The sequence below is a fragment of the Manihot esculenta genome, chromosome 3 (assembly GCF_001659605.2).
Source record: "Manihot esculenta cultivar AM560-2 chromosome 3, M.esculenta_v8, whole genome shotgun sequence".
Classification (NCBI taxonomy): Eukaryota; Viridiplantae; Streptophyta; class Magnoliopsida; order Malpighiales; family Euphorbiaceae; genus Manihot; species Manihot esculenta.
Window position 1 is genome coordinate 12,233,953 of NC_035163.2, and position 13,518 is coordinate 12,247,470.

Sequence of the window (13,518 nt, forward strand, 5' to 3'; positions counted from 1 at the left end):
AAACCCCGCTAAAACCTGGAGGTGAACTGAGGTCCTCTGTCTGATACTATAGACAATGGAACTCCATGTAATCTTACTATCTCGTCCATATAGACCTGCGCCAACTTATCCACAGAATAACTACTCCTAACAGGGATAAAATGAGCAGATTTAGTCAGTCTGTCCACAATCACCCATACGGAGTCTAATCTATTGGACGCTGCCGGTAAGCCCACTACAAAATCCATAGCTATGTTCTCTCATTTTCACTCTGGAATCGGCAGTGGGTTAAGCATTCCAGCCGGCTTCTGATGTTCCAGTTTCACCCTCTGGCAAACCTCATAGGCAGACACAAACTGTGCCACCTCTTTTTTCATAGCTGGCCACCAATACACCTTTTTCAAATCCTGATACATCTTGGTGGCTCCAGGGTGAATACTGTATCTTGCATTCTTTTTATGATTTATGAAGGTTTTATGGAGTTTGTGGGTAGAGATGCATGATTAGGTTAAATAGAGGTTTTTAGTGTTATTTTGATGAAAGCATGTATATGTGTTGTGTTGTGTTGTTTGTTAGGGTTTTAAAGGTAGTTTTGGACCCTTTGTGCATATACGTGAGTATATGTATGTTGAGGAATAGTGGTTTTTGTGTTTGGATAAGATTGGAGAGGTTTGGCATGAGGCAGAGCAAGGTTCTGCCTTACTGGAGAACCCAGCTTCGGCCGCCGAAGGAAGGTTCGGCCGTCGAACATGCTGAGGAGGTGGCTTCGGCTGCCTAAGCTTGCCTATGCTTGTCCCCGAAAGTTTGGACTTTCGGCTCTGGAGGAGGTTTCGGCTGCCGAAGGTACCGCCGAAGGTTAGGGACTTTCGTCTCTGGAGAGGACTTTCGGCAGCCGAAGTGCCGCCGAAAGTGCGTGAGGTTCGGCTCTGGAAGGGACTTTCGACCGCCGAACCTGCCGCCGAAAGTGCCCTGTCCAGCTTTCCTTTGCATGTTTTACATGATTGTTTTAGGATGTCTGAGGGGGTTTTTGGGGAGTATATTAAAGATAGTTCTGAGTTAGTTTGGTCCCTCATTTGAGTCCACCTGTGTAGGAACGGACCAGAGGAACCGAAGAGAGCAGTAGTGAGCACTGCTTCAGAGTTTGCAGAGTCAGTTCAGAGATAGCCAGAGGTGAGTGGAACTAAACTTAAGCTTTTTAATTGAGAAATCAACTGCTTTTAGCATAATTCATACATCATGATTGTGCAATAGGTTGATTGCATTAGAATTCACGAATATGTTGCATTGCATCTATATTGTTGTTGGTGTTGGTGATAGTGGATGATCCATTAGTCCCTGAGTAAGACCAGGTGCCCATTCTACACCCTGGCACGGTAGATGAGGAAGACCAGGTGCCCATTCTACACCCTGGCACGAGTTTAGGATGTCGGGACTATTTGGGGACATGTTCACCTGAGATGATGTGACTTGTCTGTGCTGTGATGCATTTCATGAGAGCATGTTTATTAACATGTTTTTACTGTTCTACTCACTGAGCTATAGTAGCTCATCCCACTCCCTTAACCCCAGTCTTGCAGGATCAGAGTGTAGGGGGAGTCTAGTGAAGGCATGAAGAGTAAAAGAGTTTTGTAATAGCATAGTATGGACATGTAATATTTGTAAAGTGATGTATAGAGTTCAGTAGTGTGCTTGACCTATTTGGATTGTAAATCCCTTTTGATGCTTGGTCTGTTTATTTTATGCAAATGTTTTGATGAATGTGAAAAACCAGGCTTAACATAGTATGAGATTAACCCGTCTAGAGCATTAATGAGAGCTCTAGTAAGGGGTTACAGAGATCGTGCATGCACAGGTTGAGCCTTGGTACAGAGTACAGTTTTATGTTTGTACAGAAAATGCATGACCATGTATGGGATTTTACAGGTATTTAAAGAGTATAGCAGGCTTGCTACGGGTCCTGGCGACCTTAAGTCGACCCGAATCCTAGCGCCGGTGGCGGTCTGATTTTCGGGTCGTTACAGATTACATCTATATTGTTGTTGGTGTTGGTGATAGTGGATGATCCATTAGTCCCTGAGTAAGACCAGGCGCCCATTCTACGCCTTGGCACGGTAGATAAGGAAGACCAGGTGCCCATTCTACGCCCTGGCACGGTATCTGGTAAGTTACAGATGATGTGTACAGGAAGACCAGGTGCCCATTCTACGCCCTGGCACGAGTTTAGGATGTCGGGACTATTTGGGGACATGTTCACCTGAGATGATGTGACTTGTCTGTGCTGTGATGCATTTCATGAGAGCATGTTTATTAACATGTTTTTACTGTTCTACTCACTGGGCTATAGTAGCTCATCCCACTCCCTTAACCCCAGTCTTGCAGGATCAGAGTGCAGGGGGAGTCTAGTGAAGGCATGAAGAGTAAAAGAGTTTTGTAATAGCATAGTGTGGACATGTAATATTTGTAAAGTGATGTATAGAGTTCAGTAGTGTGCTTGACCTATTTGGATTGTAAATCCCTTTTGATGCTTGGTCTGTTTATTTTATGCAAATGTTTTGATGAATGTGAAAAATCAGGCTTAACATAGTATGAGATTAACCCGTCTAGAGCATTAATGAGAGCTCTAGTAAGGGGTTACAGAGATCGTGCATGCACAGGTTGAGCCTTGGTACAGAGTACAGTTTTATGTTTGTACAGAAAATGCATGACCATGTATGGGATTTTACAGGTATTTAAAGAGTATAGTAGGCTTGCTACGGGTCCTGGCGACCTTAAGTCGACCCGGATCCTAGCGCCGGTGGCGGTCCGATTTTCGGGTCGTTACAGTAGTGGACATGTATCATGTAATGGTTTAGTTTTATGCTTTGCCCTAGTTTATGTTTCTGTAAATCCTAGTGAACATGTCAATTATGTAAAAGTTTAATAATGAGTTATGTTAAACCAAGCTTGATGTATATGATGTTGACCATACTAGAGCATTTGATGTCGGCTCTAGTGTGGGTTTTATGTTTACAATTTATGAGAAATGCACAGGTCAAACTTGGTATATGAAAAGTTTAAAGTTTTTTTTTATGAAAATGTATGTTCATGTATGGGATTTTATCAGATACACAAGATGCATAGTAGGCTTGCTATGGGTTCCGGCGACCTTAAGTCGATCTGAATTCTAGAGCCGGTAGCAGTCCGGTTTCTGGGTCGTTACACGGATATTCCAACTCCGCGAAGCTTACTTAAGTCCATAAATGAACCTTTGCAATTTGCATACCTTATTAGGAAATTCCTTGGATTTAAAATCTTCAGGTTGTGTCATGTACAGATCCTCAAGAAGATTCCCATTCAGGAATGCTATTTTGACATTCATTTGCCAAATTTCATAATTATGGTATGCTGCAGCAAGTAAAATCCTTATGGATTTAAGCATAGCTACTGGTGAAAATATTTTATCAAAGTCAACACCTTGTCTTTGTCTGTAATCTTTACCAACTAGCATGGCTTTGTACGTTTGTACATTGCCTTCCATATTAGTTTTTCTCTTAAAAACTCACTTGCACCTAATGGGTTTTGTTCCTTCATGGTGCATCAACCAAAGTCCATACTTGGTTAGTGTACATGAAATCCATTTCAAATTTCATTGCTTCAAGCCAATTTAAAAAATAAATGTTAGCCATTGCTTCTTCATAATTGTTATGCTCATGAGGTATGAGTGAAATATTGTTATGAGCCTCCACAAGAAGGTCTAACCTTATTGGAGATTGACTTATCCTAAAAGATATTTGTGGTGGTATTTCAGCTTGTGTATCTACAGTAGATGTTACAATCTCTGGTTCTTGTTCCATTTGGATGTCTGTTTGTGGTTCTTGAACTTCTTCAAGCTCTATCTAACTCCCACTGCTTCTTTTAAAATAAATGCTTTTCTATAAAGATAGCATGTTTTGAGACAAACACATTTTTTTAATGGGATGATAGATGTAATATCTAATAGTTTATTTTGGATATTCCACAAACTTACATTTATCTGACTTAGCTCCCATCTTATCAGATACCAGACGCTTCACATAAATATCACATCCCCAAATGTATAATAAGACTGGCCTTTTGTTAGTCCACATCTCATATGGGGTCTTATCAACTGATTTGAGTAGAACTCTAGTAAGAAGATATATTACAGTTTGCAAGGCATATCCCTAAAAGGATAAATGTAAGTCTACAAGACTCATCATGGATCGTACCTTATCTAATAAAGTACGGTTTCTCCTTTTTAAAACTCCATTGTTATGGTGTTCTAAGTGGAGTCCATTGTGAGAGAATCTCATTCTCTGTTAGATAATCACAAAATTTATGACTTAAGTATTCATCAGTTCGATCGGATCTAAGTGATTTAATACTTTTGTCTGTTTCCTTTCAACTTCAATTCTGAATTCTTTGAACTTTTTAAAAGATTAAGTCTTGTATTTCATTAAATACACACAACCATATCTAATATAGTAATCAGTGAATAAAATGAAATATAAGTGCTTACCTATGGCTTAGGTAGTCTGTATGTATAAGGCCCGATAATTCTTGTGACCTTTCACCTTTTCTTTAAAAGATGTTTTGGTCATTTTACCCATCAAATAAACTTTACAAGTTTCATATGATTCATTATCAAATGAATCAAGATATCTATCTTTATGTAACTTAGTAATTCTTGCTTTATTTATGTAACCAAGTCTACAATGCCAAAGTTGATTATCCATTTTAAGTTTCTTGTTATTTATATTGAAAGTAGGTATTTTAGAAGAAACACTATATAGACATCTATATAAATTCCAATTTCATAATAAATGTCTTTATTATAAAAAGAACAAGAATTATTCTTAATAATAAATTTGAATTCATTATTCGAAGCTAAATATGAAACTCATATAATGTTTCTGTAAAGTACTGGAATAAAATAATAATTATTTAACTCTAATACTACGCTTGAGGATAAAGGCAGCTAATGCAGCAAACCTTGCTCCACTTGCCACTCATAGGTCCACCTCTCCTTTCCTAAACTTTCTACTACTTTTTAGTTCCTGCATATTATTGCAAATGTGAAAAGCACATCCGGTATCAAATACCCAAGTATGAGAATTAAGTGTAGAAAGATTAATTTCAATCATAAATATACCTGAAGTAGAAGCTTCACCAAGCTTTCTTGCCTTCATGGTAGCAAGGTACACTTTGGAGTTTCTTCTCCAATCTCCTTCTATGCCACAATGATGGCAGGTACCCTTATCTTTCTTGACACCTCCAGTGGGCTTTAATATTGTATTTGCTTTCTTCTTGTTTTTCTTCTTCTTGGGCTTTTTCTTAGCCTTAGAAAATTGAACCAAAAGAACTGATACTTTTTCCTTTTTAAGACATTTCTCAGCAGTTACAAGCATACTCACCAGCTTAGATAGTTCAGCATCTAGCTTGTGCATATTAAAATTCATAATAAACTAAGCAAAATTATGTGGCAGTGGTTGCAAGACCAATCCAACACTTAACTTATGGTCCATGACAAAACCTAATCGAGCCAATTTCTTTATGTACCCAATCATCTTCAAAACATGGGCATGGACCGAAGAACCTTCTGTCATTTTAAAGCTGAACAATTTTGAGGTCTCATACTTTTCTATCCTCCTTTAAGAGCTAAACAGAACTTTGAGGTTAAAGATAATAGTGCGAGCGTCCATGTTCTCATGCTGGTTTTGAAGCTTAGGAGTCATGCTAGCTAACATCACACATGTAGCTTGCACATTATCATAACTATGACGATCGTACTTATCCTTAACATCATCACTAGCATTCTCATCAGGAACATCAGGTATGTTTTGATCGAAAACATACAACTCATTTTTTTTTTAGAATAATTCTCAAATTCGATATCAGTCCAAAAAGTTTGGTCCAGTCAATTTGTTAGCATCAGGTATGCTATGCAGGGATAGGTTATTACTCATGGTGGAAAAAGATCTACAAATGCAGAAATGATAATTATTAGTCTTATGTGTTTTCTTAATTGTTAGATAAGGTCATTAATCTATAATTATTCTCCCACTATTTTATTCAAATTAATAGCCCTATCTATTAATTCTGAAAATCCAATGGTAGGTTTGCTAGTAGTCTAGGGTTCCATTTAATTTAAAAACCATGGGTTTGCCCAACAAATTATTATAAATTAAATTAGATAGATAACATAATTTATCGATCACATTTTTATGCGACTCCTAGATTAGTTAGGTGACAACCCTTTGTCTTTATTATATCTTATATGTTATGTCTAATTCTTACTCTAAATTTACATGATCATGGTTTTGCCCATCCAAATCAAGCAATTTAATTGAGTAGAACCATTATTCATAAATATCAAATGTTTTATAGCATTAAACATATTCAGGTGAAATTAGCCTTGGGTTTGCCCAACAAGTTAATAAAAACCAAACTCTAATTTTATGTTATAGCAGTGGGTGGTAAGTTATTATGTTCTTAACAAGTACTTAAAATTTTAATTAGGAATTTTAATCCTAAGATTTCTATTAAGGTCTCATTCATAGATATTGTTGTTGTATAACATACATATCACATATATAAACATACACTCCTAATAAACCATTCTAATTGGATGATTATGAACATTTTAAAAATAATTTCCTAGATCCATAAAGAGAATTCGATGGTTTAAAAAAATATAGGTGGCAACTTCTTTGATTTTCAAAAGTAAAAAAAGGACTCCTCCAATGCACCATGTCTAATGCTTCATATAATTTTTAACGTCTTCTTTTCTTCTTGGATTACAAAAAAATTTCAATCTACATATTCTAATTATATAACTATTACATAATAAGAAATCTTGAGTTACAGAATTTTATAATCCATAATAAAAAGGAAATGTAGGACATGCATACCCTATTTAAAAATTACCAAAAAGATTCAATCATTCATCCATCCGTCACGCAAATAAATCATATTAAATTTATATAAATAACCATTAATTTATTTTATATTTATTATTATTTTTATATACTAAAATTAAAAATTAAAAAATTTAATATTTTAATTTTAATGTAAAAAAAAAAATTCATGAATAAAATAATTTTATTCGAATCTCTAATCATGTTAGAAAATAAATTTTATAGTAAATTATAAAATTAAATTTAATGTCATTAATTTTCAAAATTAATTTAATGAATAAAATAATTTTATTTATATTTCTAATCTAATTAGAAAATACACTAAAATTAATTTTAATTACTGTAAAAATATTTAAATGGCCCAAATTAATAAAACTATTTTTAAATTAAATAGTGACTTAATTTATATACTGAAAATATATTTTAAATTTATTTTCTGTCTAAAAGGACTATTTTAAAAATTTTCAAAACTTGCAGGGGCCAAATTGTAATTTGGCTTGCAACTTCATCTTCTTCCTAAAAACCCTAGCCGCTGCAATCCTCATCTCTACACAGCCGAACGCACAACAGTGGACCAGTCCAGCCATCACCGTCACCAACACGAGATACCGACCGCGCAACCCTTGTCCTCCAGTCGGGCAACCTATAGCGACGAGATCGCCGACGTCGGGGTGGCCCTCTCCCACGACAGATGAGTGAAAAGAAGAAAAATGAGACACCCACTGACGCGTGACGACCCAGCGCATGGCGGCCACACCATCCGTGGCTTCTTCGTCCGCCATTGCTCAGCAAGTGCGCGAGGCAGCAGCGTACCTCAACGGTGGCTATTGACTCGCGAGAGGACCTGGAGCCCAGACTTTCTCGGCCTTTTCCATAGTGTGACATTCTCCACGATCTCCTCACGGCCACTACGGTCAAGGCAGCAATGTCGGCCAGGCTCGTGACGGCCGAAGGACCAGTCGCTCCTCACCAGTAGCAATGAAGACACTCTCCGCATTGCCTGCCGCAGGTGGTCGCGACGGTGTTCTTCATGAACACTGTACGCGGAACTTCTTTTTTACTTTTAATCAAAAATTAAAACTGTTTTAATTTCTAAATTAAGAAGAATTTCACAACAATAAATCTAGAAGAATTTTGAAGAACACCAAATTTTATTATTACACAAAATTTAATTTAATTAACCAAATAATAAATATAATCATCTATTATATTTTAATAGTTTAAACGGAATTTTGATATTATAGTTAGATTTCAATCGGATTAAATATAATAAAAAAATAGAAAAATAAATTTTTTTATCAATATATATAATGTTTAAATAAAAAAATATTTAAAAAAATAAATATTTTCTATTTTCTTTATAGTAAAAATATGAGACCTTTCATTTTTATTTTTTTTTGGGTTGTCATAAATTATAAATCGTTCAAGTGTTTAGTCTCTAACGATATCCACACATTATGACAATTGAAAAATTTTGTAACTGTTCTTGATGATGGGAGAGATTTTGAATACTAACTATCTATCTTTCCTATAAATTCTGAAAACTCTCAAAAGAGTTCTGCCAAGAGGTACAGGCTCTCATAAGATACTCTTTTTATACTAAAACCCTAGGAGTTCGTATAATAATATTTGTTTATTTATTTAACTAATTGAATAAATAAATTATAATTATAATCCAGAACTTTAATAAACATGTCATATAAATTTTAGACAATTTTAATAAACAGACCAATGTCAATTTATATACAAACATGTTGGCAACAAATATAATTTTTCGTTTATTTTCTCATAACTTTTTATGTGTATGACTCGTTAGATTTCAAATATGTTGGCAACAAATATAATTAACTAATTAATTAATTTGAAAGTCAAGAACATGGTCAAGCAATATGTCAAAACTATTCAAATATTCGGAATATCAAAAATGATTTGACTTAACTTTTAAATGTATTGTTTCTCGGTGTAATTAATATCCCTTCATCACAAATATCATGATTTAACGTTTAATACATAGAACATGTCTGAATGTTAAATGATATTAGTTCTCATCTATTAGTGATTAACTGATTGAATAAATTCCAAATCTCATTTACTAATTTCATTCCACCTTGCGTAAGGACTTCATGATCAATACTAGCAGAGAACAAATAGGACACTCCCTAATTTAACCTACGGTTATTAATTCTATTTCAATCACTTAAAGACCTTCATAAAATTCCTAATATATCCAATATATCCAATTCATCTTCATTTGTTACTCATGAACCCAGTAATGTGTACGATGAATCAAAATATAAAAGTCCATATATAAGATTATTTATTGATTTCGAGTTAAAAAATCCCTTCACAACCATCAGTTGAGTAATTCATAGACACAAGTTATTTTTTATATGAATTTCTCAGGTCAGTCAGTTAAGTGGACCTATTTATAAAATAAGCACTTACATATTAGTTATAGATATCTTACATATCTCAACCTATGAGATCAGTTGCGTCTCTAAAAAGAAAGAACATAATATGTACAATCATTGTCCAATCATGATAAGAACATCGACTAAGAATATTTGGAGACATTACTTAAATGCAATAAGAATCTCATAATTATAATCATATTATAATTTCCTCTGCATAGTAATATAGTCTCATAGATTTTATCTTTACTTGAGGTTCAATTAAATTAATACTAAAGATAAATAACAACATTTATAAAATGTATTTAAATATTTAAAATACATGAAAAGTAATATCTAATTACAACCAACAAATTGGCTGTAGGGAATATTACTAGCAAATCCTATAGAGGGGCCATGCATGATTAGATTAGACAATGGAGGAAGTTGAGCAAGAAACCTGAAGTTGACTGGACAATGGAGGAGCTTGAGCAAGACACTTGAGCTTAATTAGACAATGGAGGACCTCATGCAGGAAATATTAACTCAACTGGTAAGTGGAAGACCTCAATTTGAATGACCTCAGTTGGTCGGTGAAGATGCTCAAGCATATAGTATGATCTCGACTAGTCAATGGAGCAACTCGAGCAAGTCAACCTTGGACTAGTTGGTAGAAGAACAATAGAATGTAAAATAAGCTCAATTGGTCGACCTCTAATGGTCGATGGAAGAGAAGAGAATATTGGTCTTGCAATCTTGGGGAGCACCGATAGACAACTTAAGCAAGAGTTCAATTCATGATGGTCTCATAGTCTTGCTCATTGTAATGGAAGGATTCGTGAATGTTGGCATTGAGTCAAGTTGTGCTCAAAATGCTATAAATGCATATTTTACCACCTTTTAAGGGAAGAAGAATACTCAACAAAAAGGAATCTAAGCTCTTAGCTCTATGATGAGGGAATTAAAAATTTAGCTGAAAATCTAAGAAATAGTATTGGATAGCTGACATGAACGACATGACAGAGTTCAAGGTTCAAATAGCGATTTTGAATAGTGTTAGCTAATGAGGATAAAAATAAAAGGCCATCGCTGGAGGTTGGGAGGAGACGCAAGAAATGGCATGAGAAGGACATAAGGCAATACCAGTGTGATGGGTGTCGAAACTACAAAAAATAGCCTATTAAAATATCAACAATTAAAAATTGTAAATAGTGGTAATAGGATCGAATCCACAAGGAATTGACACTATGATTTTCCAAACACTAACTTGGGCAAATCAACAATAAAAGTAAAGTAAGAGGAGATTTTGATAATGAACTAAAATTAAAACTAAAGCAATATAAGAAAGCATAATTGAAAGAAGAATAAATTAATGAGAAAAAGCTCTAGTTGAAGTATAGGATCCATTTCAGTTTGGGAATTGATCATCGATACTTGAATTCTTTTATTCATTTCAAAAAATTAGTTTCGGTTGTGAAAGACGCTCCATACAACTAAATATCTCCTTAGGTTTAGATCAATTAGAAAATGTTTGCTAATCAATCACTAGCTAACAAGCCGCCCAAAGAATGTCTTTAGAGTTTTTTTTATGCTACTTTTCAACTGTCAACTGTTTTAAGTAATAGAGAGACCTAATTCTAACTAACCAACCGCGTGGTGAATTTGAGTTAGATTATGCAACTTCTCAGTTATTACACTAATTGTTACTTGTGTTTGAATAACCTAAACAATTACGGACTTCAAGCATTCAAACTAACAATATACTACTTTGAAACCAAGAACAACGGGCCCTATTAATCCAAATAACAAAGCAATAATAATATGAAGAATGAAATTGCATAAATATTGAAGAATAAAAGATTAACAATGGAATTTAAATCTCTCAATTAATATGGAAACTAAAATTTCTCCAAACTTCAACTAGATGTGAGTTTTTAACCACTCATGGATTTTACAAAGAAGAAACAAAAGAGAAGAAGATGAGAAAGTGGCTGAGCCGAATTGGCTGTGCATCAGATCGAGGTTTCTGGAGGATCTCGATGCTCCTTGTGGCTGCCTAGTTGATGTCCTTTTATAGATGAACAAAAAACCTAGAACAGCTCATTGTATGATGGAATTCCTTTTTTATTTGGTTTTTAATTCCTTGATTGTGTTTTTTCATGAATGGACTTTCTTGAGTGAAGAAATTTTTTTTGCTCAGAGTTTGATGAGTTTCAAATGTGTCCTTAGCGTGTTTGAGATGAATTTGGACTTCTGATTTTCGAATTTTGAGTTTTCCACTTTTTTGGTCGTTCTCTATTCGCGTCCATCGATTTGCCCAGTGATTTGGGCAAATCGTCTTCAGGCAAGTCATCTGTCGTAGGTCTGTGTACTGTGTTGGTCATCAATTGATTTGCCCAGTGATTTGGACAAATCGCTGGTCGTAGGCCTGGGCATTTCTATGAGTCTGCGTGATACTGTTGATTTGCCCAATAATTTGGACAAATCGATTATGGGCACATCAAAACTTGGAGTTCAGTTTCATGCTTCCATTTATTTTATGCAGCCTTCTTGGTCATTTTGTGGGTGATTTGCCCAAATTGCTCTGGCCAAATCATTCTTCATGCTTTTTAGGTAAATTTTTTACCAAATCTTCATTTTTCATCATTTTCTGCAAAATATGATTAAAGTCACAAAATTAGCTAGAAAATATATAATTTAGCATTAATAATAATAGAAAAAATGCGCCTAATTTATACTTAATCACAATGATAGAACTGAAAAGCAAGGTAAATCTCATTATTTGTAAGGTCAGTAATCTAAGCTCCTGCCTTTTGTGTCTTCTCCTGGACACTTTTTTTTTTTCCGGCTATAAGAGGAAAGAGCTCATAGCTCTTAATTCCAAGAGTGCAAATAGGTTGAATGTGGAACCCTAGGATTACAGTTGAAGCTTAAAACCCTAACACATACTATGGATAAATAATATTGCTCTACTATACCCTTGATTAACAAAGTAAATAGAAACATAGATAATGGAGTGATAAAATCAAGAATAAAATGTCATAAAGATTACTAACCTTGATAAGTTGTCAATTCTTATATAACACAAAAAAAGAGAAATAAATCTCATTTTGTATTGAAAAAAAATTAAAAAATCAATGTCACAATATCAAAATAGAGTGGGCCTTCCTTTCTATTACCTCTGTTTATAGGCTTTTCTCGTCAAATCTAGTAGGAGAAGGACAATAAGTCTATAGAACCCTAAATTTTGCACCTAGTGCATATGCACATTTAAGGTAGTGAGGGCTCAATAATGAAAACCACACTTGACTCCAACACTTGTAAAGTGAATTAGAGGGAGTTTAGGATGATGATCAATGTTATAAAAATAAACAAAAATGAAATAAAAATAAAACTAAGAAAGTGGCAAAGGAGGTAACATAGTAAGGTTAGAGCTTAAAAGCCGGTAGAGAGATTAAGGAACATTGGCCATTTAACTATGGCATGATCCATAAACCTTTTACGTACTCTGAAGCTTTTCTCGTAAGGCGTAAGATTTATTTGGACTAAAGGTTTAATAGGCAAAAGATAGAAGAGGAGTAAGGACCCACCTAGTATATTCATTAGTGAATGTAATGAAATGCGAGTACCCACCTATAGCTCGGGTAGTCATTAGTCCACATACATTCGTATCTATAAAATCCAATGATTCTTGTGACCGTTCACCTTTTCCTTTAAAAGGTGTTTTGCTTATTTTACCCATTAAACAACCTTCACAAGTTTCATACGATTCATAATCAAATGGATCATGATATATATCTTTATGTAACTTAGTAATTCTTGTTTCATTTATGTGATCAAGTCTTTAATGCCTAAGATAGATGCTAATCATCTAAATTAAGTCTCTTGTTATTTATATTGAGAATAAGCCTTTCAGAAGAAACATTATATAGACCGTCTATATAAATTCCAGTTTCACAATAAGCTCCTTTATTATAAAAGAATAAGTATTATTCTCAATAATAAACTTGAATCCATTATTTAAGGCTAAGATGAAACTGAAATAATATTTTCTGCAAAGTGTTAGAATATAATAACAATTATTTTAAAATATAATAACAATTATTCAATTCTAATACTAAGCTAGAAGGTAAAGGCAGATAATAAGTTCCTACAACTAATGTAGCAACCCTTGTTCCACTTACTACTCATAGGTCTACCTCTCCTTTTCTCAATTATAAATATATCTGAAGCTT